The sequence below is a fragment of the Vanessa atalanta genome, chromosome 5, assembly GCF_905147765.1.
Source record: "Vanessa atalanta chromosome 5, ilVanAtal1.2, whole genome shotgun sequence".
Lineage (NCBI taxonomy): Eukaryota > Metazoa > Arthropoda > Insecta > Lepidoptera > Nymphalidae > Vanessa > Vanessa atalanta.
Genome location: NC_061875.1, coordinates 4,590,224 through 4,611,949, shown reverse-complemented (window position 1 = coordinate 4,611,949; position 21,726 = coordinate 4,590,224). Strand labels below are relative to the sequence as shown.

The 21,726-nt window shown below is 31.6% G+C and overlaps 1 protein-coding gene across 2 annotated transcripts in view; it reads left to right on the top strand.

Annotated features, from left to right (window-relative positions):
- LOC125063976 (glutamate receptor-interacting protein 1) overlaps positions 1-21,726 on the top strand; it is a 308,367-nt gene that overhangs the window by 42,470 nt on the left and 244,171 nt on the right. The gene's annotated exons all lie outside the window — the stretch shown is intronic.

Here is a 21,726-nt window from a genome sequence, read left to right as displayed (position 1 = left end):
TATTCTTTTACTCTCATAATCTGATGGGATGGCAATCCGAAAAGTTTCGAAATAGTTCAAAAGCAGGCCCAACAGCTGTACGTACTTTTTGTAACGATTCACCTTCAACATCTTCCTTCAAGTTTCAATATGAACTGAACATCGGATTTATAAATATTATTAATCATTGTATAGGAATACATATGTACTTCTTCGTGTGTATGTTTATATGAATACGCACACACAAAGAAGCATCCATTTATATGTTACTATTTAAGCTCATACTTCATAACAGACTAGGCATGTTGCATACAATAATTGAACAATCCGATACTATCGGGGCTTTATATTAATGCATGAAATAACGCATACATGAATAAATAAAACATATTAGTCTATTTTATTCAGATTAATATATTAAATTCAAGCATTAATATAAATAATCAAGCAGCGATACAGGATATTTTAAAGCGTTAATGCTATGTATTTATACACAAACAAAAACAGTAAATAAAACAATTGTTTAAATATGCAAAAAAAAAGTCGACGTGGTCGACGATTACGCTGAAAATATTTTACATTTTGTTTATATACAGTGATATCAAAATAATTACAAATTTACGCCAAAGCCGAATTGTTCTCCAGCCGCGCGTTATTAATGAGAAATAATTGTATTAATTTCTCGTATCGTTGCACGGGAATTTAACCTTTAATTGCACGTGATAAAGCTTATAGCATCATGCCTTCTAGTGGTCAATCTATGAATGTAGTGTACCAACAACGCAATTAACAGAGCATTTCAGAATATATTATGTATGCCAATATAGTTTCTATGTTCTTGTAATAATAACTAGAATTCAGCGTTAGTTTAAGCGTCGTTTAATGTTCATATATTTATTATGTTGTATTTAGCGAGTGATTGGACCCTTGATGCGCATTTTCGAGTTGCGGTCCACGGTATTACGTAAACTGTATTTAGGAAATGGAATGACTATTTGTGGCCTTTTGAAATGATTAATATCATTTATAGTAAGAATTCCAGATTCATATGGAGTGTCCAATTTAAATTTAAATAAATTATTTTTTAATTTGCTTTGGTTTATCGAAGATGTTGTACCAACGGCATGGAGTTTTGTTTTTCTAACATATGTGTCTTTATTTATTAAATCTATTATCTAGTTGTTTAGTAGCTAGCTTATTAGGCTGCTGATCTTGTGCTCTTGGGTGCTAATTCCGGGTCGGGTTAGCAAACAGTCATTATGTTTTCTGCCAACACTAAACTACGGCCCCTAATTTAATAGCGCTCGCACATACGAAAAACAAATACACACTCACAAACACTAACACACACACAAGCGTTAAGGTTACATTGTTGGTTGCTACACATGATTGGTTTTTTACAATTTACTTTTTTTTTATTATAATTTACATATTTATGACAAATAAAAAATCTCAATACTTTTTCCACTTTTAGGAGCAGAACTTATTTATAAACATCTAACTAGTTCTATTCAAGTTATTTAGTTATTAAGATCGAGCAAATGAAGAGTTATCAAAATCAATTACACAAAGGAGAATATATCAAAAAACAAACTCAACACAATTGAGCACATTTGATCAATACTTTTTCATTGAATTCGGCCAATATGCGAAATATGTAAACATACTAGATTATATTAATTTAGTCTTAAATTTTGTTTATCGTAAAATTAATCAATTGACTAGTCCTCTCCAGCAAATGGCTTCCTCCACACTTCATTTGACTGGCATTACAAGGCTTAACCTTACCTTCGAAGTATTGTTATTTGACGGTGGATTAACTGGTGACCTAGAGGTACCAACCTCAAGTCTCTCACTTGCACAAATTCTTATTTGTTATTCACAATAGAGTCGAGACAATTGTTTATTTTGACATGATCATCAAGTAGTATATATATTCGGTAAAAGTTCTACTGCTGGGCGTATGATCCCTCTCCTCTTGTTAGATTGTTCCAATATACTGCTCCGATTCAAATCTCTAGATTCTCATGTGCCAAAATTCCAATCGACACGTGTAGGTCCCTTAAAGATCTTTTTCTTCACGCTCGGCGATAAATAATAAAGTCACACTAAGCTCATGAAAACTCAGTCGTGCCTGTGTTTGTACCACGACCTTCAGTTTCGTTAATATATGTTATATTAACTATATTGTACATATTTACATGTATATTGAAATATTTATTAATAAAATACAGTACCCTTTTGATAGTAACAAAAATATCTCAACAACTAATGTATGTGTTTTAAGTTTGTTCAACAAAATCTTAAAGAATAATATACAGTTAGATCTAAAGAATGGGTGAATTACTTCGTTTTTAACATTACCAAGGCACAAACTCTAGTCCCGGTTTGTTCGAGTCAAAAGCAAAATAAAACTTGCGAAAGAAAGTGCAAAGTACAGTCAGTGTAAAAAGTTTTAGCTAGTTTAATACAAAATGCAGTGAGTGGAAAAAATTGGTTCTTCTCACGTTCTCAGGCGGTTTCCTTATTCTAATGGGCTGCACTGCGCCACTATGATATTAAGCTGTTGAAATATAAATTAAGACGTGACTTCCCGAGTGTGGAAATATAAAACACGTAAAATTTCTGCAATGTTCTGTGAACGTACCGATTGTACGTAGAGTTACAGCTTGAAATATTTTAATTATTTCCACTATTCGAACAAACTCACAAAGCTCGTAATTAAAATGGTTCACCACAGTTGCAAAAATGTTTACATATTTAATTTATATTGCACTATATTCTTTCAGTGGGAATTCGTCATTTTTAATAAATAATTTTAACACCGTATATAAAAAATTTAGTTTATTACAAAATGTAATTTCGGAGAATATTATTATTATTAGCATGCGTAGCGTTTGAAATATTTAATAATCTTATACGACAAATACTAAAACCACAATCGATTGCTGATTGGAGATATCAGTTAGGTATTTGTCAAATTATAGTGGACATAGTAAATAGAAAGTGTTCGCGGCAACTTATGCCGCGAACTCATACACAAAGTAAGGAAAGATCCTGTAAATGTCCTACTGCTGGGCTAAAGCCTTATTCATGCCAGTCCAATCCAGGTAGGTGGAACACCACAACAGTACCAAATCATAGTTACACAATATGGTGATAAAGATAATATTTTTTCTTTTTACATCATCATCATTCGCTCGCTCTAATCTCTTGGAGTCGACGCAGTGTGTTATCTGCATCGAATGGATTTAAGGCCGCTCACCTGCCTGCCGACTTGGAAATGCTTTTGTTCGATGTATTTTCCGCCGATTGATGGAAGCGTTTGAAAAAAAACGTAGTCAGCGCTTTTTAATACCTAAATAGATTGGGTATTGGTGATTCGATAGAAAATTTTGTGATATCAGTACACTAAGTAGCAAACTAAGCACAAAACCACATTTTATAAGTTCAGTTTTAGTCACAAGATATAAACTACAATAGTTTCCTGAGAATTATAAAAGATGGCACCTCGATTTAAATCTAAAGACCAATAACTTGGGAACCTTCAAGAAAAGAGCGTATTTATTTCTTAAAGGCTGGCAACGCACCTGCAAGCCCCCCGGTGTTGCAGATGTCCATGGGCGGTGGTAGTCACTTTCCATCGGGTGAGCCTCCTGCTCGTTTGCCACCTTTTGACATATGACTTGTGTAGTTGTGGTCCAGGTCGCAGGATGAGTGAGGCAATTATAGGTACAAGGGACATAACATATTAGTTTCCAAGTTTGATGGCTCATTACCGCTGTAAGATTAAAAGGGAGTAAAGGTTAATATTTTTTACGGTGACAATATCTATGGGCGGAGGGGTCCACTTACTTAATTTTAGTAATATATTTATATATATATCATAGTTAAAAAAAACTATTTATGTGCCAATTAAGAGTATTTGTTTTTTTTGCTATTGAGTTGTAGTTTAAAAATGCATTTAGCGTAGTGGAACTTAGATGACTCAGAGGATAGAGTAACCGTAAATACTTAAGTATGTAAGCTCTTCTGAGTTTTTAAGTTCGAAAGTATTTAGAAGTCATCTTGTACTCGGCGAGAGGAAACTTGTCTGGAAAAGAATTTCTTTGATATGAATATCTTCTTATTCGCATTCAAAATCACTAGTTTTTATAAAAAAGCTTCATTAATGTGTGTAAACGTTTCTACCTTCATAACAACAAATTACATAATATGTTACATGCGAACATTGCAGAATTTCATCTGTGATAAGTTCTGCGCAATATTTACCCTTCGCCGAAGCAAAGAACACGTGACGTATAATAGTTTTGGGAAACAGCCAGACGTGATAAACAGACAACTGCGATACACTGCTTGAAATACTGGGCTTATTACTCTTAGCGAATGTATTGCTTTTATTTTATTTTATACAAGTTGTATTCGACTTTGTTCATTTGGATATTAGATTCAGAAAAATTATGGTACATATGCAGTACTTTGTAATACTTCTTTTAGGTTAGTGAACTTCTCAAAGTCAAGTATCACAATGATTTCATTGCACTTAAAATCTGAAGCATATTTTTTTTTTAAGTTACACATTTATTTTTTGTGTTACCTATATATATTTTCATGTTTTACAAAAATCAATAATAACCACTAATTGTTTAACCGACGATCCTGTATTATTAACAATACCCTGAATCGATCGATACCCTGACCGAAAAAAAAATTATTCGATTGATTTTTTGAAAAATATTTTTAGTATACGTAATAGGTTATTTTTAGTTTACGTAATCTTCGTTCGGTTATCTAAATCGTTTTGTTGGTATGAAATATAAATAAATGCATTACATAAAATTAACAAAATCTTAATTTGAAATTCGAACAACGGACATGTATTTCTATTCTAGTATTACATCAAAATGCAATTACATGATTAATTTAAATGAAACTAAGGGATGTCTATATAGTATTCATTAGTTATTCTCTGTGCAGAATTATAAGAATTTGAGATAACAAAAGTTTAAAAATCTAGATATCAAAATTCCATGTTTGAAATAACAAAGTGCTATTTAAAAGCATTTTATTTATAACTTAAGTTCCAATTTTTTTTTTTTTTATATATTTCAGTATTACAATCGCGAATTAGATTAATAACTAGGGTGTGTGTATTAGTGTGTGTGTGTGGGTGTGTGTTTGTATATATACAAGTTCGGCGAATGTTCGTGTTAATATTTTATTTCAGGCTTAATAAAATTCCTTTGTGCCGGGTCACATTTTTTATGTAAATCTGTATGTTTGGAGCAGAAAAATTAAATGTACACTGAAACTGGTCGCGCTTTAGCGTCACTGAATCACAGTTGAATTTATGTATGCTACTGTAATCACGCCGCCTTGAACTGATTTTAACAAATTAAATTTAAAACCTAAAAATCCTTCATATATATTCATAATATTGTTTTCTATTCGTATGCTCTAACAATAATATTTTAATATATTATGCAACCAGTGAAGTGCTAGGCAATTGACCGTGTTAAAATGGAGATAGTCTTCTCGATACAATATGTAGATGGTTCCTCAATAAATAACGTCAATAAGATCGGGTTACATTACATAATAATTAACACTTATAGTTCAATTAGTAGTATGTCAATCTCGTGCTGACCGATTCAGTCCTCGCATTCAAATTTGGGCTTTATAGTTCGTCATTTTATTATTATCAGGATAAAATCACGCTGAAAATCCAAATGCTTTTACATAGCGTGATAAAAAAAGCGATGGTTTATATACATTGTCATATTAAATATTTGTTATTTATAGTTAGTTATTATTTTAATTTCCATAAATAAGAACATAAAATTCTCTTTAAAGTATCAATTAATGAACGAATTTAAATCTTATCCATGAAAAAATCCACGGGTATTTTTTATCCTCTGTAATTAAATTAAAATCTCCTTCAAGCCCCGCTTATGTCGTTAATCCAGTATTGTGAAAATTAACTTTGTTAAGCCTGCGAGCTGGATTTTTTTCATTTATCCTTTAAATTAAGTTTATTTCCAACCTCACTAATGTTACAAATATGGAATTAAGAGTTATAATTTGTTTGTTTCTTAACACCTCAATTAATCTTGATCTCTCAGAAAGTAATATGCGATATTGTCCGTAATAATTATAATATTTAAAAGAAATACGTATCAAAATCGCATAACACCGTACATCAGTTTTAAGAAGCGATTGTAATTCGAAGCGATGTCTGATAGAATATTAGCGAGTATTTATTTTCATAAAACTTCACGTGAAATACATTCATGCCATATGCCAAATAAATTTAATATATTTTTACTTGGAAAACATAAATTTATCATGAATTTTTCACAAAATATAGTTTTATTATTAGTAAGGCTTTGTGCAAGGCCGTCTGAGTAGCGCCCACTTATAGTATATTCTTCCGCCACTTAGCATAGTATTCGTATGTTTTGATTAAAGCGTGAGTCAGACAGTTTATCTACAGGTGCAAGTGCCATAACATCTTAGTCGCTAAAATTTGTGGTGCATTGTCGACGTGAAGGATGTCGGTTTAGACTATCATATTTTCTATAGAAGGTTTACAAATCAATACCTTTTGTAAGTGGCAGGTGACAACATAACAATTGTCGAAATCAAGTCAACGACTTTTTATATAGTAGTTAGGTAACCATAGTTTATGAACTTTATATTGAATTTAAAAAGAAGATACACACAGCCCTTTAAATTCGCTGTCTTAATTAATCATACTTATTATAAATATATTTTTTTCCCGAAATCACAAAAGACCGCTAATTTGTTTGACGCGGATATGGAATTTTCTCGTAATTATAGCTCATACTTAAAGCATTAATAATATACCTAGTGTTTTTATTTATTGCAAATACTAAATACATAAATTACACGGTAGTCGCTATATTGAGAAATAAATTATAATGCATGAAAACTATGAATAAAACTCAATGTAATACGTACGTCATAGAATGGACCTATCCCAATAGAATACTTGGTGGTAGGGCTTTGTGCAAGCCCGTCTGGGCAGGTACCACCCACTCATCAGATATTCTACCGCCAAACAGCAGTGCTCAATATTGTTGTGTTTCGGTTTGAAGGGTAAGTGAGCCGGTGTAATTATAGGCACCTTAGTTCCCAAGGTTGGTGGCGCATTGGTGGTGTGGGGAATGGTTAATATTTCTTACAACGTCAGTGTATATGGGCAGTGGTGCCCACTTACCATCAGGTGGCCCATTTGCCCGTCCACTTACATCATAAAAAAACGTTATTTGGGAAAATTTGTGCATAGTGAAGTAAAAGCCTGTAAATTTCCCACTGCCTCCTCTCCCTTTGAGGAGAAAGTTTGTTCCACTATGCTGCTCCAATACGGGTTGGTGGATACACATGTGGCATAATTTCATTGAAGTTAGACGCATGCAGGCTTCCTCGCGATGTTTTCCTTCACCGCCCACTAGGAGATGAATTACATACAAACACAAATCAAGCACGTTAATATTCAGTGATGCTTGACTGAACGATCTCGGATTTGAGTATATTTAAGAAGAAAATAAGTCAAACATTTCCGTATAATCAACGAACTTTTATATTGCTTTGAACATTATTTATTATTGCCATTTCAGATCGGCAGGTATAGTACGACACAACTTAGACGTAGCATCAGCAAGATTCGTAAAACCGATCACATCCGAATTAAGTGACTTCGAAATCATCAATCTTTATTTATTTGCTATGCGAAAATAATCCTTAAGCTAACGTAATAATTTGTAATGTCATATAACCAAATACATTCCCCAAATTGACGATTGATTGTTTTTTTTTAAATTGTCGATGCTACATTTAAATTGTGTCGTACTATAAGTGAACCAATACCGACAAAACATCGTAATTCCTAGAAATCACTTTTTTTTAACAGTGCCGCCGGATATCAAGCAACGTCCTATGGTGACCTTATCATCTGATAATATATTTTATTTTAGTATTAAAAATTACCAATAAATATTTTTGAAAATTAATTCGGACGTTCTGTGTTATAAAAAATTCAATTATATTTAGCTTTGAACGAAAGATTAGTTATTATAAACATGAACTTATTTAAAAAAATATAAGTCACATGCCTAAATCGACAATCTCTTATTGAGGTTAACCAGTTATATATAATACGTACATGTAAATAAAAACAAAAACAAAATTCAAAATATAATATATATTTTAAAAACAGAAACAATCTCATACGTAAACTAGAACATACAATTATATATCCAAAAATACGGCCTAGTGTCTAAAAATCAACGAAACCAAAGCATTCATAACAAGATATATTCAAAATTTACCCCGAATGTGAGTTCCAGTTTTAAAAGCAAAATTATTTCATTAAAAATTTAATTACATTAGCAGACGTAATGAAACGAAAATAGTACGTGTCGTTTTAAACGAATTCCGTAAGATAATGTTTATAACAGACAGATGGATAAAACAAATAAATATATTTTTAAGTATATATACATACATCCTAATTCTTACTTCTTTATAAAATTAGTTGGATGAAGTCCCTAAATTAATTTGTATTGGGTTAAATATTGACATGATATAATCAATCGTTTTTGTGTTAGCAATTTCAATGTCATAATGGATAGTAATTTATCTTGAGACCGATGAACGAACAAAAATAGAACCGAGAAAAATTGTATGTCCCGTCTAGTTGCTTCTAAAATTTTTATTCAGAGTTTATTGTATTTTGATCATCGATAGATTTTGCAATTAAAATAAGTTTCTGTGTGTGTGTAACCTATATGTTTATCGTTTGAACCATTTATTAGTTTTAATTTAATGTGAGACCTATGTAAAGTCCGAGGCACATTGTTCCGACATATTCCCAATTTAAGACTTCTACTAAAAAAAATCTGGATATAAAACATAATTATTATTATTAGCCGGACAAGAGAACAACTAACATTATGAACATCTATATGGACTATCATAATATGTAACACAAAGTATGGACCATGTGTTACAATGGTTTACTATAATTGCCATAACAACACTCGTTTGTTGCATAGTCAAATAATTTGTACACTTGAAACGTCTACTTCGTTTAATATCAATATATCGTATCGCATAATTGAGCATATGTTTATATTATATTATTACATATCACGAATTTTAATTATGACGTATCAAAGAATCTCTGTGTAGTATAAAACATATTTGCTTCCCGATTGATGAAAATTGCATTAAATTCGTTGCGTAGAAGTGACTTACTATACTATGTACAGATTAGTGTAGTTGTTGTAGTAGTTGTAAATGCTATTAGTAATATATTTTCAATATCTGTAACTTTTTCGGTCTAGTATAGGTGTCTTATATGAAAGATTCCATTACGAAGTGCACCGTAAAAACAAATCGGGTGGATTTGAAAGCTGGAACTCCCGCTGGGATGTACGTGGCTTAGAATCTAGGTTATCTCGGCTACTCCGATATTTTAAAGTTCATTCAAGATTTTGTTAACCTTGATAAATTTGTCCTATATATATTTTACTGACAAGCAATTATACTTGTAAAATGAATCTACGAGCCTAACCTACTTCAGACAAATTAAAAGTATTTTATTTTACAGGTCGATCTAGATTAGACCAGATTTCTTTGTTGGCTTTGGCCATGGTTAGGGCATGGTGCGTGCTCGATAATATAACATATAAACTTTTTTTATGATATAAATTGGCAGACAGGCCAAAGCTCCACCTAAAGGCAAATCCCCACCATTGCCTATATACATTGGCGCCGTAAGAAATATAAAGAATGGTTGCTTTAAACACCAATGTGCCACAAAAACTTGGGAACTAAGATGTCATAAACCTTGTGCTTGTTACGTACACTGGCTCTCTCTGTCTTCGAGACGGAACACAGCTATACTGAGTATTGATGTTTGGCGACAGAAAATGTGATGAGTTGATGGTACATACCCAGCTTACCGCCTAGAATACTACTACGATAGTATAAAATTATTTTGATTATTTCATAAAATGAGCTAAACACGGGTATCATATTATATCAATTTTATAAGTATTTTTACTTTCTGTTAAAGGATTTTAATACTATTATTATGTATTTGTTAAATTAAATAATATATATACATTCAGAGTTACATTAGATATTTTATTGAACCTGAATAGGTTTTGACGACTGATTCATACTTAAAACTGGTCACCCATATCGCCCAACCACATCTCCACAAAAATCCAGAGTTGCCAGAAACACGACGATACAAATTATCGTTCTTTGGCTAACTGACAATACGTTTACACAAGTGTCAGTAGGTTTGTACGTTTTACAAGTAAAATCGAGCAAGTAAAACCAATGTAACTGTAATTAACTTTTATATCCGATATTGTATTATTTGTAACTAGCGACGTGCCCCGGCTTCGCACGGGTGCAATGCTGATACTAAATATATCATAGCATATTTAACAACGTTCACAACTTTTTATCATTAGTAACAATTCAAAAACGCTTCGTTGTGAAGTTTACTTGAATAAAATTTATTTGATTTGATTTTTTGATTTGATTAGACAATACAAACCGCTATGTCCGTAATATCTTCGAAAATATTCATTTAAATTACATTATGTAAAGGGCTATAAACTTCCTCTTGAATCAGTCTATCTATTAAAAAAAACTGTATCAAAATCCGTTGTGTAATTTTAAAGATCAAAGTTTACACAGGGACAGACATCGGTATTCGATTTTGTTTTATACTATGAAATGATAGCAAAAGACGTGATCAAACTGGTTTCAGCTTCGGTGATAATTATCAGGAGACATGCTAACTGTGCAGCTGTGCAGGACATATGTGCATAAATGTTTGTGCAAATACAGGTGCACTCTCTTTTCCCTCGCTCACGTAATTCGTTGGGACAGCAAATCTGACATGACAGGATGGAGTGAAGGTGCAAAACTAACGGCTTTACATGTTTTCCAAGATATAGGTAGGTAAACTGTGATCAGAATTACTCGAGGGAAAAATCTTTCATGAGGCTCACCCAGGTTTGAACCCAGGCTCTCATAATTTGCAACCTTTTAAGCTAGCTACTAGATTAATGAGGCAGTCAACACAAAATAATAAACACAATGGTATCTGTGAATAGAATAAGGTAGAGTTTTCGTACCACCAAATTTGGGCTTTAATTACTGAAGTTAGTCAATCTAATGTATCGATACATCTGCAAGTTTGTATTCTTGAAATCTTCAAATTAATTTAAATTCAATTTATCTTCTTATAAAGTTTAATTTTGTCTAACGGATTAAGAGTTTCCAAGAATTTATTTTTACTTCGAGTTCATGCTATCGATCTATTTGTAGACAACTTTGTTACTAATGAAATTAAGCGGGCGTTGAACGTTGTTTTGGAGTGTAATTTACGTTATTTTCTATTTATATAAATTATTTAGAACATCGCTTTCTGAATTAACTATAAAAAACTAGAGACTCAAAAATTTACACGAGAAAAAAGCCTGAACCAAATGGGTCTTAACTATTTTGGTATAATAATCAAAAATATCTTTGATAAAGCAGTATAAAAGTTTGGTTTTATTTTCCAGTTAGCACTTCCTACAGTTCAAACACCGCTACAAATATAAACCGAGTTAGGGCTAGGTCGAAACGACTTACAAACATCTAAATCCTTAGCTCGCTTATTTAAAGGGACGAATAAACCTAGTGCAATAAAATATATACGAAGATACACGATATTTTAGGGATATTGCCCTTTAAAGCTAGAAGATTTAGGTCGAGAATGGTGTGCAAATTTTGAGGATTTTGTATCAAGAGACGTGTCACGCCCGGATGACTGTTATGCTTCAACAATTTTAGTGCCCACAATAGGAATGCATCCTTTGGAGAGCTGTTCGTGTACAGTTATCTGATATGTGATATTGTACGATGCTTTTACATGTTACACCGACCGTCTCCCCTCATTTGAATTAGAATGATTCAAAGGGAAAAAGAAAATAGTTTACAGGATTTTACTTCAGATTTCAGAATGTATGATAATCTCTGACGATTTTCATATTCCTGATCATATGTAAATAAACTAATTATTAAACAGTAATTCTAAATATTGTCATATTTGAAGATTATATACATTAAATTATATAGATTCCAAAACGGGAGCAGGACCAGAGATGATTCTCCTAACTGAAATCATAAGTGATGAGATCAAATCGGTTAAATCTAGATTTGATGACATTTAGGTTGAGTCCATTTCATGCTAGACCGCACCAATACTTCCAATCAGCTGTGACTGCGGTTAGGGGCATTTCGTAATAAAATTAAAGTCATGAAAAACAAATGTGATATTATCCGACTTCGGACTAATAGATCCTGCCCGGGCTACGGTATTCGTTTCTATAAATAGATTCGACAGTTAATTTTAACTTTGCATATTAAAATATTTTAATCTCGTATCAAAAAGACATTCATCAATGAAGCATATTATTTCATATAAAATAAAAAAGCTTGCACTTAATGTTTGTTGATTTCTAGATAGGATGTATTTAAATTTCATTGGACTTTACTGACATATTGTGTAATTAAAATTATGGAAAAGAGTAACTGCTGAGTTTCTTGTCGGTTCTTCCCGGTGAACCGGTGGTAGCTTCACATAAATTCAACACTGTCACATTCAAAAGCCCTTTTTATGAGCCTATATGAATAAAGAATATTTTGATTATTCCACACGTATAAAATCGCTTACCTTAAAGGAAAATTCGCAAACAATTTTGTGTACGGTAAGGTTTTTTATCAGATGAAGATTATCAAAATGTTTCTTATCCAAAATCAATCGACTTTTATTGAATTGTTATCTTATTGTTTAAAATAAAATAATAGTAATAAACGCGTTTTAAAGCATTGAAAAATCTTTTTAGTTTATTGAATATTTTTACTTGTTTCCACAAATGATATATGACGTAAGAGAGTTGAAAAAATTAAAAAAAAAACGACTTTCGCACTTGTGGGTAACGTCAGATCCGTCTAAGGACTAATTTTGCGTGGAATGACTAAGTGCATTCATCAGTCTGGCACGTAAGCGCTTCAACCACCACTCACGTCATGGTGGAAGAGAACTAATAATCAACAGTAAAAACGGGCAAACGACTCGCTGTAAAAGTCAACCAAATCCTTTTAACACTGAATAAATAGTTGGCTGGATCAAGTAAAATAATTCATAATTTGAACTGATAATGTATATAGCTTCTTACCTTATTCGTTCTCAGCTTTGACAGTCTATCTAGATATAAACATAATCAAGAGTTAAGATGGCCCAGAAGTTAGCACGTGTGTATCTTAACTGATGATTGCGGTCGAGCATTACTGAATTTCCATGTACTTAAATTTTTTTTTCAATTCCTTTCGTATTCGGCGGTGAAATAAATATCGTGAAAAAACCTGAAACCAACCCCCATTGGAGCAGCGTGGTAGAATTAACTCCAAACCTTCTCCTCCTTAAGGGGAGCCCCGCACCGCAATATCCCCATATTATCAGGCATTTATTTTTTATATATTCAGTAGTCTTAATTATAAATAATCTCGTTTTTGAAATAAATTGTCGCAAATTTTTCTGTAGATATTTGGATACATAAAAATTATATATAAAATTGTAAGGTGGAAAGCATGACGTACAATTTTATCTCCGACTACCGATACGCACCGACCTTGGGAGCTAAGATATTATGTCCCTGTAGTTACACTGGCTCACTCACCCTTCAAACCGGAACACAACAATACTAAGTATTGCTGCTTGGCGGTAGAATATATGATGAGTTGGTGCTACCTACCCAGACGAGCTCGCTAAAGGCTATAGATCCCGAAGTTCCCTTACATAAAACCCACGTTGGGACGATAAAAAGGATTTAAGTTTTATGTCGGAAAATTCTCAGTTACAATCATGTCTGGAAATTGAAAATGTGTATACTCCCACACCACAAAAAGCACGTAAAACCGTTGGTGTCTCAACTATTTCTGGTCATGATGGATTTGCTTTCCCATCTTATATTGACAGTGACGGAATAGAGAGCGCACCTGTGTTTGCGTACACACTATAGTATGTCCTGCGTAGTTGGTTTGTCTTCCATGATATGGACGCCTTGATCTAAATTGCCCGGTCGACATCATATTAAAAAGAATACGAAATCGAAATATGTATTAAAACAACTTGATGGTAGGCTTTGTGCAAGCCTGGAACCACCCACTTATCACATAATTTACTACCAAACAACAAAATTCAGTATTGTTGTATTCCAGTTTGAAAGATGAGTGATCCAGTAAATTAAAAGTACAGGGGACATAACATCTTCGAAGAAAACACCACGGGGTCAAATTGGCCCAGAACCTACAGGTCAAAACAGAATATCACGGTAACTTATGCTACCGGTGAGGAATTGCTCGGGTAAGGAGCAACCTTGAGGCTCGTACCCGGCTTGACCTAACTCAAGGAGAACACCACACTGCTGTAAAATCTTCGTTCCCATGATTTATATAATTGCAGCGTTTTAAAATTCAATGCATATATGCAATCGATGGCTTTTTAATTTGACTTATACCAAGGAACAGTTTAGGTCCAACAGTGAGTATATACGTGTTGCGTTACGGACATTAATTAAGCGAAACATATTCAACGGTAGTCTGAACTTAGTTTAAATATCTTTAGCATATATGAAATATTTTACTGAAAATTTTATCGTGTGGTACTTAATTTACGTCGCGCCATAAAAATGGCAAATAAATGGGACGGCATACGATGTTTCTACTGTTAATGGTTCCAAAAAACAAGCATGAGGGTATAATTCACAAAACGCATTTTGTTATTTCGCTGCTTTTAGAGTAAAGCCATAGCAATGATAAATTATATACATATTTAAAAAAATATACGTCTTTGTTTGTTGAAAATTATGACAGTAGTATACTGAAGACTTGCCTCTCGATATTTGCAACACGGTACTTATAATGAAAACGAATTAAATGAAATGGTATTCCAGATATAATATTGGCCTTTTGGATTGAAGAGAGAGAAGGCTTTGAGAGGACTATTAATAATTATAATTTTTTGCTTCTATTAATATATAAATAATGGTTGTACGAAAGAATAATATAGCGTTTAAAAAAATATACTATACATATTTAATTTCAATTCAATCATTGGAAATGTCGGGCGAAATTATAACACAATTATATTGAAATCATCTTCCAATAATATTTTTTTTCAAATATATTTGAATACTAGCTAAACCTGCGACTTTACCCAGGTGAAATTTATAAAACTATACTTATAGCACACAAATCGCAAATTCTACCCTGTCTAAGGGTAAATGGGAAAGAATATGAACCTATATCCTTCCTCGGGACTCAAACTATCTTCACAACAAATTTCATCTTAATCGGTTCAGCGTTTTAAGCGTGAAGACGTAACAGACAGAGTTACTTTCTCATTTATAATATTAGTAAATATATGATTGTGTAGCATTTTTACATTGTGTAGACAAACATATTAACGCAAGAGATGGAGCTTTGTTGATACTAGCTGAGTAATCGTCGGGCGGTTTACTAATTACATTAAAATATTTAAATACATACATAATTAAAACCGTAATAACTTGAGATTAATTCTCAGCTATGCTCATGTGGAGTCAGGGTGTTTACTTATGTAATAGTAAAAAGCAAGCGAAGATTATTACGAGAAGATAAGGGAGAAGGAAATTCAGAGAACAAAAGACAGTCGTAACAGACATTCCACTATCAAAGTCATCTGGACTAGGCACAAGAAAGCGTAAAAGCAATAGTAAGATTACATCTACAGCTTAATGGTGTTGAAACATTGATTATATTAAATTTTCTATAATAATTATTGTACTGAAAAAAGTGTTTATATAACTAAACTATGTAAATATTTTGGCAGTCACCTTAAATGTTTTTCTAAATATACACACAATTTATATGATATAAAAGCTTGTCGCGACTTTTGACCTTGTACAGATAAATAAGTAAACTAAATAATTTGATGTGAATAATTTCATCTATTAAAATTTTCAAATTTAGTTTAATATCGTATAAATTGTGCCAAATGTGACATGACATAAGTTAACAGTAAAAGTTTTAGTGTTATAGTTTATTTTTCTCATTATTAACCCATTTAGATAATATCTTGTTTTTCAAAAAGTTTTTTTACTTATAAATTATTTAAAATTCGATGACAAACTAAATACTTTTTAGTAGCTTCATTTGTTTATTTTTACTAAGTAAAATCAGGAAAATATTAGAAGTAAATTGGAACAGTCAATTTTTAATCGCGGAGACTTAAAAACATGCAAACATAATTATGCGGTTTGCCTAATGACAGATTTTGGAGAGGGTTCAGAGTGTATCATAGATATAATCAGGCGACAGCATTGCTATTGAGCACATCGAGTTTAACCTAATTAAGTGTTCGTATAAAATTTAAGCTAACGTAAAAATACTAAAACGTACTAAAACTCGCTAATATGTACATGGGTGTTTCTATAAATTTTTATTTCTACCAGCTTTTCAGTCTTAAAATCTTTCAGATAGGTGTTTAACTAAGAGGCTAATAAACCCGGTCCAATATGGCGAAAATAGAAATAAAACTCGAGATAAAAGTCGAAAATCACATTGGAGCGATTTCGAGAAAAGAGTCAGTCTCAAGGGATTAAGACGGGCCAACATTGCTGAATTAAAGTAATTTAGAAATAAGCTACATATCATTTTGAACTCTAATGCGTAAGTATAGAGTGTACATTTCAAGATCAAATCATTTTATGAACGCTTCATTAGAAAAGGATGCCTTATTGAATGAGTTTCAAACTAAGTTTGATCTATAAAATTATCTATATTTGTTTTTAAGATATCTGTCAGAATTTTCTTTATAATTACTTGAACTTTTGCATAAATCAGACTTAAATATCTTCTTAATTTTTTAAATATCCTTCTTGATTAAAAGTAGATCAGCGGAGAGCCTAATGAGAATAGCTAAATGAGTGCATTTAAAATTCAAGTTCAATTTTTTTCGTTTAATTATTACAGTTTTAGAGATGTTTGATACATCGTATTTTCCTACAAATTTCATATAACATTTAGTCTAAAATAGGCTTTTAATAGAAGATAATTCTGACCTTACAATAATTTATCATTAAAACTTTGCTGAAACTCTTCAAATTTAATTACCAATGGAATCAAGCAAATGCCAGCAATTTCTTAACGAAGTCGGAAAACCGAGGATTAGGTACTTTTAGCCGATTCTCAGCGGGTAGTTTTATCTGGCGCTTGTTTAATTTATTATTCAGGTAAAAGTGTATTATATAAAAGTGTTTGTACCAAGAAATCAGATTTTATTTCTATAGGCAAGAATTTATTCAGTATAAACTATCTTTAAATTTAACGCGATTAAAAAATTGTAATATGTTCAAACATATTTAATCGTGACTCTATATCATAATAATTATGGGTACTCTCCAAAACATCTACCTTAGAATTAGAATTTGTTTATTATGACTTTAAGATTGTTTATTGAAAAATGTAAATGCATCTATTTTCACAACAATGCTTTTACAGTTAAGATATGTTTTCAAAGTTTTTCATCTAAAGAATAGGTTATATAAACATTTTGAAACGATGCCAGATTATACTCCGATTTATAAGATCAGAACGAATGTCGTAAAAAATCGTCATTATATAAATCTTACATTTCAAAACTAGGTATATGTTTTGAATTATCATTTATGTTATTTTGATGCGAAATATCTGTTGGTATAACTTATATGCCGTGAAGGCAAACGGCACGACGCCGACGCTCTGTTATGTCATCATGTTCCCTTTCCGCTCTGTGCTCTCCTGTGTTGCCATATATTATTATACATAATAATGAAAATAACATATTTTCACCGATATTATACCAAACTTTAACTGTATATTTATTTATTGCTTTTCTTCCCCGTGACGACAACAGTTTTTATAATAGTAATATTAACTATTTAAAAGCTTCCAAATAAAACACATGACACTTATTGATAGATACAATATTAGAAATAAATTTGATTCCATATAATAATAATTCTACTAATATCGATTCCCAAAATATTCGAAAACAGAACAATATTGAAAAAGATCAAGCAGAAATAGCGCAAATATTTATTACAATATTAATATCGATGTGTAAAGAAATGACATTCGAATAGAATATTCGTTTCAAATCGTTCAATATTTCACACTCAAATAAAAAGGAAAACGATAATAGTTAATCAAATATAAATAGTTGGTATTTAGTTAATTATAGTTAATTAGTTAAGACATTGTTCAATGACTAAATCAAGTGAATGTTATCGATGACCGTGGACCGTGACTGAGATTTCACGTAAAGAAAATTTAAGTTTATTATTTAAATCATTTTGAGGATACCTGTGCAATTCACGTAAAATTCTTCCATTCCTGTATTGGTGCTGCGTAGAGTAGTAGAACCAACGTAAATTTGACTAGTGTAGTGAAATAAACTCGAAACATTATCCTCAAGAGGGACGCTCTTTTCCCAGCAGTGCGATATTTACAGGCTTTATTTATGTAAGGCTACAAACCCATTGTTATAATACGTGCAGATACATAAGATCTCGTACTTTACAGGACATTGGCTACAAAAGTCATGTTTTTTATAACGGGATAATCTGGTTAATTTTTTTAAACTCTATCTGTAATACAAATATTGACAAATGATGTACTTTAAAGGTGCTATCTTCTGACGAATCAGTGCTCCATCGAGCTACGAGTATTAGTGATATATTATTTTATTTAAGTTGATTTATGGTAAATGGTTTCTAACAGAATATTCATATCGACATTTCGGCAAATTTGTCAAAGTCAGATTAAGTTTATATTTCTACTTACTATAAAGCATTTGGGACTTAAAATATTGTTTTCAATTTGTTACTCCACTCCGAGAAAATGGTCTCTGAAACCCATGGAGACTAAAACGTCAGATGAAATTACTTTTCGCTGAGTTTCCATTAGAAATCGATATCGTCATAAACTTCGCCTTTTTAGTCGTAGTTCGTAAAGTCGTTAGGATTTTTGTTTAAGATTCGACGTTTACATTGTTTTTGGTAGAATTTCGACAATAAAGTTTGAATTAGTTTAAGCAAGTATGTTAAAGCGATAAACAGTTAGAAAACTTGATTGAATCGAGAAAGTTAATAGATTAAATAGGCTTTTTGCATTGATCGATATAATTATTAACGACGTACGAAGAACGAATATTAGTATTATTATTAGTATTCTATGTTAAATGATTTGATAATTAAATTAAATTTATATTTTCATATTAATAAAAGCAAAAGATGATAGAGGTCGCTCTACTACTAGGTCTAGGGTCATCACATACGCTATCAGCAATTTTTATGATTACAGTATCATTTAATCATCTCAATCTACATGTAATTTATTTAAGAACGTGGATCAATGGGAACAGAATATGAAAAATAGTCGAAAGAATGACATATCGCACGTAATTATAGAAGGAGCGCCAATTTCATATAAATTTAATGCAAACAGACCTCCTCTACCTCTGTGGAAGGTTTGCAACTTATTCCATCACGCTCCAATGAGGTCAGTGGATAAACATGTGACAACATTTCATTGATATTATACTTATGCAGATTTCCACGATGTTATCCTTCACCGCCGAGTTAGTTACGATGAACACTAAGTACATGAGAATTTAGTCCGATTTCGAATTTGAACCCGCAATCATCGTTCAACCGACCACTAGAACGATATTAATGTATTTATGTTCTATTGTCCAGGCTTTAGTATTGATATCAGTCAGTTAGAACAATGCTTTTAATAAATCAATAGGTAACAACATATGAAAATATGGAATAGTGGGAATCATGTTCAATACGAAGACCGTGATGAATTTCGCGTTAGCTCAACAGCATTTTATTTATGCTTAGATAAATTTATGGAAGCGGTAATAGATAAAACGTAGGCTATCTGTCAAGCAAATGAAGTGTAAAACCAGTATCGCGTGTATGGTACTCGGTATCTACAACGTGCCGGTGGCCAAGCAATTTGTCGGGATTACGAATTTACGACATATCGAACCCGAGCGGACGGTAAAAAAATATGTAAAGCCAAATTGGGTTTCAAGAATGCTATTTATTTGTGGTCTGTGAAAGGAAATTTAGAACATGGAATTAGCTGTTACTTCTTAAACATCGCATCGTACACACAAAATAATAATATACGTGTGAAATTATCTAGAGATATATTAATATAGAATAACGATTTAGATTTATTCACGAATATTTTTGTTTATAAATAATAAAACTAGGTATTAATAAGAGTTTTTTTAATAATTTAAAATGCTCACATACTATTATGTTACTTTAATTTATTCACCCATTATTATTTTTTAAATCTAAGAGCAGGCAACAGCTAACATCATTAATCTCCGAATTAAGAAAGTTAAATGCTTGAGATTAATAAATAAACAATGTAATAATGTAGACAGTTATATAAACAATGTAATTCATATAAATGTCATGAAATTGATCGAATTCATATTGATTGGAAAAATAACGAATTGGGAACATAAAAAAAGTTTTTTGTATAGAGGTATGTCTACATAATATAAAAAGTAACATCCTGTAAATATTCCACCATTGGGCTAAAGGCTCCTCCCCACGCAGCTCTAATGCGAGTCGAAGGTTGTACAGATGGAAGATTTTCACACGTTACAATCATAAAGGTTTCATTACGATGTTTTGATTCACCGTTTTGAGTACGAGATGAAACATAAAAACAAATTAAGCACATTCAATCTTCGGTTAAGATTTCGTTCGTTTTAACTACTGAGCTATTTCGACAAAGTATATACCAAAAAAGTATTTATATTTATTATTAATATAAAACTTTAAGCTTAACCTAATATTATCTGTTTTTTACGCCGATAATATAAATTATAATTTGAAGTAATTATATCTACACGAAATATAATTATCAAATTGTAATTTAAAACAAAATATTAATAAAGTACACGTATTCTCTGATCTGAAATCAATACGGCCAAAATATAATCGATATGATTAAAGTAAAAACGCTGAAATAGTGAATATTTTATGTGAATGATGTGTATAATAAAATAAATTACATTAAAGAAAATAGTTCAATATAGTAGTATAATATGTTTATAAATAAACCAACGAAATATAGGTATTACGAGGTAAATCTAGCTTGATCAGTGCACGAATAGATGATATGAATAAAACATAACGCGATTGCTTATTTGGAGTTTGATTCTGATAAAATATTGAACCGAAGGAATATCAAAGCGGAGATGTAGTTTAGCTATTCATGTACAGAAGGGGTCGGAATAAACAATTTTGCATAATAGTCTTTATGTTTAACGCAAGTAGAGCTATGTATAATTCAAAAATGAAAATGTTATTTCTCTCTAAAACTTGCCTCTATAGAACCTATTATTCCATATTCTTATAACATGATTTTTCTTTAATGATGGTAGCTGTTTTATCTATTTCCTTTCAAAATTCCTATTTTGAAGGACCGTTTTTACTTTCTGCTATATTTTTTTTTTTAATTTTATGAGAAAGATGCCTAAAGTTCAGGTCAAGGTTATATAAGGTAGGACTCACAATGTCGCAGTTTTTTTTTTAT